Source organism: Camelus bactrianus, chromosome 18 (assembly GCF_048773025.1).
Source record: "Camelus bactrianus isolate YW-2024 breed Bactrian camel chromosome 18, ASM4877302v1, whole genome shotgun sequence".
Classification (NCBI taxonomy): domain Eukaryota; kingdom Metazoa; phylum Chordata; class Mammalia; order Artiodactyla; family Camelidae; genus Camelus; species Camelus bactrianus.
The window spans coordinates 17,186,686-17,196,019 of record NC_133556.1 but is presented as its reverse complement, the minus strand read 5'-3'; the positions used below and the strand labels follow the sequence as shown (position 1 = coordinate 17,196,019).

General features: G+C 50.4%; 1 protein-coding gene across 6 annotated transcripts in view; it reads left to right on the top strand.

Annotated features, from left to right (window-relative positions):
- Positions 1–4,099: 4,099 nt before the first annotated feature.
- Positions 4,100–9,334, top strand: part of SLC5A11 (solute carrier family 5 member 11) — a 56,629-nt gene continuing 51,394 nt past the window's right edge. For 2 of the 6 annotated variants that reach the window (XM_010961002.3, XM_045521123.2), the window contains exons 1-6: positions 4,106–4,251; positions 5,810–6,168; positions 8,225–8,284; positions 8,468–8,610; positions 8,797–8,985; positions 9,079–9,147. The gene's annotated coding sequence lies outside the window, so the exon portion shown is untranslated. Of the gene's footprint in view, positions 4,252–5,809; positions 6,169–8,224; positions 8,285–8,467; positions 8,611–8,796; positions 8,986–9,078; positions 9,148–9,334 lie in introns of all 6 variants that reach the window. The other 4 variants (XM_045521122.2, XM_074346180.1, XM_074346179.1 and 1 more) reach the window with 4 other exon arrangements.

The window sequence follows — 9,334 nt, the reverse complement described above, 5'->3', positions numbered from 1 at the left end:
GTAAGTGGAGAAAATAGCCAGCAGGGGGAGCACTCTGATTCCCTTTTTCTGGAAGACGCTTTGTGCAGTACATTTATCTAAGAGAGAGATTAGCAGGCTTTCCCATGAGACCCTTCTTAAATCTTTTAAAAAAAAAAATCAAAACAGCTAAAAAACACCACCATCAAAAACTTTGGTAAAGGTCCATCTGCCATGGACCAGCAATCCTATGCCTAGAATCTCACCCAGAGAGATTCTAGTCTAGGAGAGCGGACCACAGTAGTCACTCGCTTGTAGTAGAAAACCGCAGACAGGGGAACCACCCTTCATTAAGTCTATCAGATCAGCCCCTCTCAGACGTTAATGTGCGTGGCACCACCCAGGGATTTTGTTAAGATGTGGGGTCAGATTCCCTAGGTCTGGGGCGTGGCCAGGTGGTTCTGGTATTGTGGTTGGGGGTACTGGCTCACCAGCTGGACTGGAGACCCCAAAAGGCAGTGGCTTCAACAGCAGAACTGTGTTGCTGTGGCTGATCTGTCAGCGAGCCGTCTGGCTGGAAGGAGTCAGGCAGGGCCCCTTCCATCCTTGCAGCCTTGCCCTGCTCTGCGTGGGCGGAGAGCTCGCCCTCCCAGTCACAGCCTAGCCAGCGAGCAGAGGCACAGTGTCATGGAGAGGGCGTGCCCCTTCTCTTTACGGGCAGGACCCCCATTCTGATGCCTCAGTTATGGCCACCTCCCATTAGTCAGAACTTAAGTCATGCAGAGCTGGAAGGTGGCGACTGGCAGTCTTCATTCGCAATGTCATGTCCCCAGCGACAATGAGAGCGCTGCGTTATTAGTGAAAAAGGGGGAACTGGATATTGGGCAACAATAGTGGCCAGTTAAATAAACTATCGTTCATCCAGAAGCTGGAATATCCAGGCAGTAAGACAATGAGACAGATGTGTATAAACCACTACGGAAAGGCGTCGCTGACAGAGGTAAGTGGCAAAAATACAGTTGCAGGAGATATTAGTATCATCTCATTTTTATTTGGGGGGGATAAAATCAGTAGTTCACACAAGTATTCTATGCCTACATTGCTTAGTTTTAGAGAGTCAGGAATGGTTCACGGGAGGGTATGTATCCTCGGGGCATTAAGTGATAGAAAGGAGTTCTGGAAAGACAATAAAGGAGTGTCTCCATTCTTGGGCACGTCCACCCTCTCACGGAAGGGATTTGGGGCTTTCGATTTCTGGGAGGGGAAGGAGGCAGCCACACATTTGTGGGAGAACCCATCCCAAACCATGCCCCAGGCAAGCACTTGTCGCTTGATCCTCGTAACGAGCCAATGAGCAAAGGCAGTGGATGTCCGTTGGTTTTGTCTGTCCAGCTTACCCTCCCCCTTCTTCTAGAAATACCAATCTGACTTTCTTGGGGAACAACTCACAGCCTGCAGGGACAAAGAGCTTGCACTCTGTGGCCCAGACAACTGGTTCAGGAAGAGGCACGTGTCCCAGCGTGGACAAAGGATGGTTAGGACTGTTGTCCAGTCTGCTGGGGACTCTTGGTTTCCTACTGGACTTGAACCTGCGTGGCTGTACCTGGAGCCTCTCAAGACCATGGTGAAGAAAAGGGCTGCTTGAGCACAAAGACCAGACAAGAGAGCGCAGCCAGTGAAATCAAGTCACATTGACATGATCTGAGACCCTGGATCCCACCAGACCTGAAGCTTGGCACGTTCCAATTGTGTAAGCCAATTAGTTTTGTGTAAGTCAATTAGTTTTGTGTAAGTTAGCTTGAACTAGATTAAATTAAATTAGTTTGAGTTGGGTTTCTGTAGTTCACACCCAAAAGAGTGTTGAGTGATGCCCCTTCCTATTGCTTGAAGGAAAAAAAAAATTTTTTTAACCATTGTTTGGAAAAGCTAGACCTAGGAAAGCCTTTATCTTGGAAAATTTGCTAAGCTTATGACAAAAAAATGGGGGAAATTTCACACCCAAATCCCAGGAACAGAGGAAGGGAGGTAAACTTGTGGAAGAATAATTCCAGTAGTGTGTCATGTGGAATTTCTCCTACAGACAGTGGGGAAGCCCTGTGAGTCAGGGTTCCAGCATGGGCGAGATAGCTCAGTGCAAAGAATTTAGCCAAATATTATTTCATAAAGGGACTGTGCTGTGAGATTTAGGCAGTTAGCGGCACCAGTGAGGGCTGGTGAAGCACCGTAGTAGAGTCATTGTGGGGAGCAGGTATCTCGAGGCTGGAAAGGAGGAAACAATGTTACAGAGCTCTGCAGAGCTGTGGCCATGGAGCAGCGGAGCCACTTTTGGGACCACAGGGAGGCAGCAAGCGGGGGGTGGGGGAGGTGTGGGGAGGAGGAAGGGACAAACACCCAACCACTCTCCTCTACCCTCCAGTCGCCTGCTGGTGCCTCCCACTGGCCAAGTCTAGGTGGATTCCAGAAAGCAAAGGAGGCCAGGTGATACAGTTCATTGAAATCAGCCTCCTGGGGCACAGAGCACAGTGGGAAGTGTGGAAAAGGGATCCGGGGTGGGAGATGTGGTTGAACAGTAGAGATTAACCATCTCCTCCTGGAAGGTTGCAGAGGAAGAACTGAAAGCGGGTAGGACTTGAAGCTAGCTGGGAGACATATGGAAATTGAGGCAAGAAATTGTAAAAGCCTGAACCAGGACTGTAGTATAAAACTTGGGCGGGGAGGCAATGAGTGCAAGAGGGAGAATCAATGAGACTGACTCTGGGGTCTGAAGAGTGGAGGGGAGGAGTCTAGGAGGACCCCCACATTTCTGATTTTGGGAACTGCTGGTAGCCAAGGGAAGGGATCCTAGAGGCTAAGAGTAGGTTTCATAGTGGAGGGAATAGCAGAGAGTTTGCTTTGGGTCTTGCTGAGGCAAGGATCCTGGGAACAGCCCAGAGGAGCTGCCTAGTTTGCATCTGGGATTAAGTCATGTGGATATGATATTTGTTCCTTAGCTCCTAGCCCAGAGCCTGGCACAATGTAGGTACTCAGAAAATATTTGTTGGAGGGAGGGAGGGATGGATGGATGGATGGGTAAGTAGATGGATGAACGGGTTTCTGGATGGATGAATGGTAGGTGGGTGGGTGGGTGATTGAAAGGGTGGGTGGATGAACAGATAGATGGATGGATGGATGGATGTTTAAGGAAGAGGTCTTAGGTAGAGACATCAGTTTGGGATTATCCATCAGAGGTGATGGCTGACACCATGGAAATGGAAATGGATGTAGAATAAAGTTTCAAGTAACATCATCATCTGAGAAGCAGAAAGGAGCCTGGGTGCCTGAGAAGGATGATTAAAAATTCAAAGAGGCAGGAGAAAGGAGGTGGGGGCGGCAAGGGAAAGTTCACTCTCAGAAGCTGGAGAGGGCACATTTCAGGGAAGGAGAAAGCCACATCCTCAAAGGCTGCCTGTCAAGAGATAAAAATCTGGGAGGAGAAGCCAAGCATGCATGTGTGACAGAGGAGGCCATCAGCAGGGTAGGGGCAAGTGCGTTGTCCCCGGGGAGTCAGGGGTACCGGATGGCGGAAGTTGGTTGGGTTCTCTGAGTCACACTCTGAGTTGGAGATCTGAGTGGAGGCGGTTTGCTGGGAAGTGCCCACGGAGGACACTTGTGAGAGAGTGAGGGAGGCAGGACTGGGAAGCGGGAGAAGCTGCAACAGAGACCTGAGCCCACCTCCAGGGAACGTGCGGCTGGGATGACCCTCAGAGAAGCCTGGACCGAGGGAGGAGCGTTGACTTCCCGCCCCCACCCACCCCGACACACACTGACCCTCACTGGGTGCAGGGAAGGCTGCTGCTTTCGGTCCAGGACAATGCCTGGGGAGCAGCTCAGCTGGGAGCCATCAGTGACACGCAGAACAGCCACACCAGGTAGAAATGGTTGAGACCATCTCAACCACAGACACTGAAAACAGTCACTAAAGTAAGAGCACACATCTGCTTAGCACTTGCAGAATGAAACTCGACAGCTGGCATGGATTAGCTCATCGAAGCCTCACCACCAGCTACCCCGTGTGGGAGGCACTCTTCTCTCCTTCATTTACGAGATGCTGAAGCGGCCCCAGGGAGGGGCGGTGGCTTGCTCGGGTCACGCACCGTGGCGCCTAAAAGCAGAGTCACGTGTCTTTGCGGCACCGCCGGAGATTAAGAACGTGTTCTGTGTGTGTTTCCTGTGATGAGAGACAGGACGCCGTGTGTCCTTCCCGAGCAGGACAGCAGGGTCCTTATTGCAAAGCTTACCCGGTGCTCATCCCAGGTAAGACGCCCTTCCAAGCGCTACGCTCGGATGTTTGAGGGTCGAAAGCAGTGCCCTGGTCACCAGAGCCCCAGCGGTGACATGGCTGGGGAACGGAAGTCCTTTCTGTTTCACTCCTCAGTCCACACAGAGGCTCCGCTTGGGCGGCTTCTCTGCTCCATCAGGAGCCCAGGCGGCTGCAGCCGTCCTGCCCCCTGCACGTGCCTCCAAGGCTGTTTCAGAGGTCACCACCCCGACCTGAGGGAAGGCAGGAAAGAGTGGCAGCTTGGGACCCGAGCTCCTTCTCTTTAAAAAAAATTTTATTTTTGAGAACTTTTTTGGGGGGAAAGTAATTAGATTTTTAAATTAATTGATTGATTGATTTTAATGGAGGTGCTGGGGACTGAACCCAGGACCTCGTGCATGCTAGGCATGTACTCTACCACTGAGCTATACACCCCCCAGCCCTGAGTTCCCTCTTAAGTAAGGGAGGGATGACCCTCAGAAGCCTGGACCGAGGGAGGAGTGTTGACTTCCTCGCCCCCCACCCACCCCGACACACACTGACCCTCACTGGATCCAGGGAAGGCAGGAGTCACCTAGATCCTGTCCCCTCCTGTTCCACTGGCCACATTCGGCCACACGTGTCACATGGGGAGGGAGAAGGGCAGATTTTGCTGGCCAATTCCCACCTCAGATAACCCTTTTATTTCATCCTTACGACAACCCTATTTGACAAATGGGGAGGCTGAGGCACAGGGCAGTGAAGCAGAGAGGTGGCCGTAAGCCACAAAGTTGATAGAGCCAGGTTTTAACCAGACACGGAAGGCAGAGCCCAGGGACCCGAGGACCGCCACACAGCTGGCCCCACACTGGCACTCGCAGGCTGCCAAGGACAAAGGGCCGTCACTAAACCACCTCTTGGAACCCAGATGTGTGCTCGTGGCAGTTCTGGTCAAGTTGACTTTCACGGGACCCTGTTCCACTCCAGTAATCCCCAAGTGTATGGAAGTCACACTCCATACTTCAACCTCCGTGTCGCAGATGACCTGCTGTTAAAGTGTTTAGTGATTAAAGAGAGTCCTTGTTGATTCATTAACGATCCGCTCTACACTGACCGGCAAGGTCTCCCGAGTTACAAACAACTGTCTCTCACAGACCCTACTGCCACGAGCAGGCTTCCCAGGTAGGGCCTGCTTTAATGCACCTTTTAGCGAATTGTGTGGCTTGGGGTTCAGACAGCACATTTCCAAGAGTTTTCCCAGATGCCCGGGCTCCTGTCAAATTTGTCACAGTGCAGTGATTCTCAGGCTTTTGGGTCTCGGGGTCCCTTTACAAGGAAGGACCCCGTCATTTCATTTATGTGGATTATCAATACAGAGATATTGACCAAATTAGATGTTTAAATGAAGAAACCATTTACAATATCAATTAATTTTAAAAGAACAAAACGACCTCATTGCATGTTAAGTAAATAACATTTTTTATGAAAAACAGCCATATTTTCCCCAAAAGATCGAGTGAGAAGAGTGGCATTGTTTTACATGTTTGTAAAGCTCTTTGATGGCTGGTTTCACAGGAGAAAGCTGGTTATTGACACCTGCTTCTGCATTCAGCCTGTCGGGATGCCTCATGCCCTGTAGCTTTCCAGAGATGCCACTGGACATTCATGAAATAATGAGAGAAGAAAGAAAAATAACACCTTAGTATTACGAAGAATGTCATATGGATTAATCTCCAGTCTTTCTGATCAAATGGCTCGGTCCCGTTATTATGACATCTCCTTTTTCAGAGGAGAAAGTCTGGATTCAGGCAGATTTCCACGAGGTCACGCAGGTAGGAGCAGAGGAGCCAGGAGGAGGGCAGGGATGTGCCCCCATCGGTGGCCTCTTCACCAGAACACTGTCCTGCTGCCCGTGGGGATGAAAGGCCACCCAGGTTTGTGAGAAACGTGCCTCTCGGAGCGGGGAACGGGGGAGGGGTGGGGACACAGTGTTTCCTGGGTGAAGCCATCAGAAGGAGAAAGAGTGAGCCTTGACATTCTCAGTGGCAACTCAACAGAAGGCCGGCAGCCCGAGGTTAACTGGGGTTAGGTCCGGGGAGAGGGAAGGAGCCAGTGCGGACCCAGAACCTCCTACCAAGACACAGGTGCATCCCTGTGGCATCTCATTTTATCCTCGTTTTAGCCCCTGTGGAGCAGGCATTGCAAACACGTGGTGGCACCTGTGGAAGCTGAAGGTTCAGACAGGCTGGGTGACTCACCCCAGGCCTCACAGTTACTAAGTCAAAAAAATATATCTCATTTTACCCTCGAGCTGGGCTCCTTGCATCACCCTTGCCTGCTGGCCAGGAAAGCTTACCGATTTCAGGGTGTTTAGGGTTTGCTCTTCTCAGTTGTTACTATAAATAGCAACATTGGAGGACAGTGTGTGTTGGGGGGGAGGGGGTGAAGATGTGTTTCTAAAAAGCTGTAGAAAATACAGGACAGAATCGTGACCTTATGTAGAGCTCAGCCTGGATTCCAGACGAGCAGGGCGTGTGACTTGGGGACATAGGGTAAGATTCTGGGACCAATACCATCGTGTGCGTCCCTCCATCCAGCCCCCTGTCCCCTGGCCACCAAGTAATGCTCTGACGATTCAGCTCAGTTGTGACTCTGTCTCCCTGGAGGCAGCGTCAGGTCCCGCAGGTTAAGGGCTCAGTCCTCCAAGACACCCCCCACCATTTCAGACACCAGTCACCAATCCAGGTTGCCGTGGGCTTCTGATTCACCCGCTCTAGATCGGAGTTTCCAAAGGCTCTCCCTCTTCAGGTTTGATCAGTTTGCTAGAGACGCTCATGGAACTCAGAGAAACATTTTACTTACTAGATAACCAGTCTGTTACAAAAGGATATAACTCAGGAACAGCCCGGTAGACTCACAGGGCAGGGCCTGGGGAAAGGGTATGGAGCTTCCACGCTCTCTGAGCACACTCCTCTCCCCAAACCTCCACGTGTTCATCAACCCAGAGGCTCTCAGAATCCCATCCTTTTGGGTTTTGATTATATAGTCATGACTGATTAGATCACAGGCCATTGGCAGTTGATTCAACCACCAGCCCCTCTCCTGCTCCAGGTGGTCGGGATGGTGGGGGTGGGTACCAAAAAAATCCCAACCCTCTAATCACCTGGCTAGTTCCCTTGGCAACCAGCCCCCAAACACAGATGAGGTCCGGAAGTCACCTCACCAACAAAAGACACCTTGCTCGCTCTGGTCACTTAGAAAGTTCCAAAAGTTTTAGGAGAGCTGTGACAGAAATGGGGACAAAGACCAAGTATGTATTTCTTACTATAAGTCACAATATCACACAGGGTCACAAACTGAATGCTATATGCATTGCTTGATATATACCGAGTCGTCCCTCGGTATCTGGCGGTGGTTTGTTGCAGGACCCCCCCGTGGTTACCAAAATTTGAGGATGCTCTAGTCCCTTATATAAAAGGGCATAGTGTCTGTATGTAACCCACACATGTCACATCCTCCCACATCCTTTAAATCATCTTTAGATTCCTTATTCTGCCTATTACAAGGTAAATGCTACTTAAATAGTTGCTGGCACGTGGCAAATTCTAGTTTTGCTTTTTGAAACTTTCCAGATCTTTTTTTTTTTTCCCCTGAATACTTCCGATCCATGGGTAGTCAAATCTCAGGATGCAGAGCCTGTGGATACAGAAGGCTGACTGTGCAGCATTTTAGCTGTTTTTAGTTAATTCCAAATTACTTGCCAATCCCTATAAATCAGGAGCGTTCATATAAAAGTCCGTACTTTGGGATTTCTCTTGGGAAATCAGGTGCTTTGAAACCGTGGGACCTACATTCCCATGTGGAGGTGCTGGGCTGGCACTGACTCCCGGGAATAAGATTTGAGTAAGGGCCACTGCCTTCACCACCAGAGAAGCAAGACCTGCATCTGCTAAATTCACTGACTGCACATCCCACCCTATTTTTTTTCAGGCATCATTTGCATAAAAAGCAACACACAAATCTCATCCAGTCCAACGGGTCTGAACAATGGTATGTGCCCGTGTAATCACCTCCCCACTTAGGGTATGGGAATCTATTAAATACTCCCCATAAAGTGCTCTGGTCAGTTCTTACCTCCCACGCTCTGACTTCCATCACCATAGATTCATCTTTCCTGTTTTTGAACTTCATATAAATGGAATCACAGAGGGTGGACTTGCTTGTGTCTGGCAGGTTTCTGGGATTCACTCATGGCGTTACGTGTCAGGAGTTAGTCCTACTGGAAACAACTGTGGTTTTCCATGAAGTATGCCGGTGGTGCGGATTGTCCGCTGATCTGCCGACGGACATCGGGCTATTTCCGCTTTGAGACGATGGTGAGCAGGGCTGCTCTGGACATTTGGGTACAAGGCTTTGTGGAACATGTGTTTTTCAATTCTCTTGATACATACCTATGCGTGGAATTTGCTGGGCTTATAAGGTAGGGGTTTGTTGACTTGCTAAGAAACTTCCAAAATATTCTCCAAACTGGCTGAACCATCTTTCTCTCCTGTTTTCTACAGCACCAAGAGAGGGTTAAAAAAAAGCACCTGGCAATCAGAGAGACTGTTGGAGGTGACACACCAGTGGCCCGTGGGCCACAATCACCCCCTTATTGATTTATAGTCCTGAAGCTAAAATTATGGACTTCCCATCTTTCTAGAACAATTGGAAGGTCTGACCCCACTGGGCCTGTGTTTCCCCAGTTGGAGGTGAGTTGTGGCTGTCCCCTTCACCTGGGACATGGCTCAGCTGTTCACAGCCCCACCTGACCTGCCTGTCTCATCCACGTGCTTTGTCTGTAGCCACCTTGACCCTGGAACATAACCGTGGTTCCCCAGACATGACCCCAAGAAGTCAGGGCTGGACCTCAGGTGGGTGGAACAACGTGCCCCCCACTGCCCTCCTGGTGATGAATCCTCTGGCGGCAGATCACAGGGTCAAGTTGTCTGTCCTTTCCCTGCTCTGTCTGTCTGCCCACCTCCTCCAATCCTAGCTGTTCCTTCTGGACACTGGTCCCCCCAGGCTGGCCACCAGCTGTAGGCCCTGCTTCATGCTGGT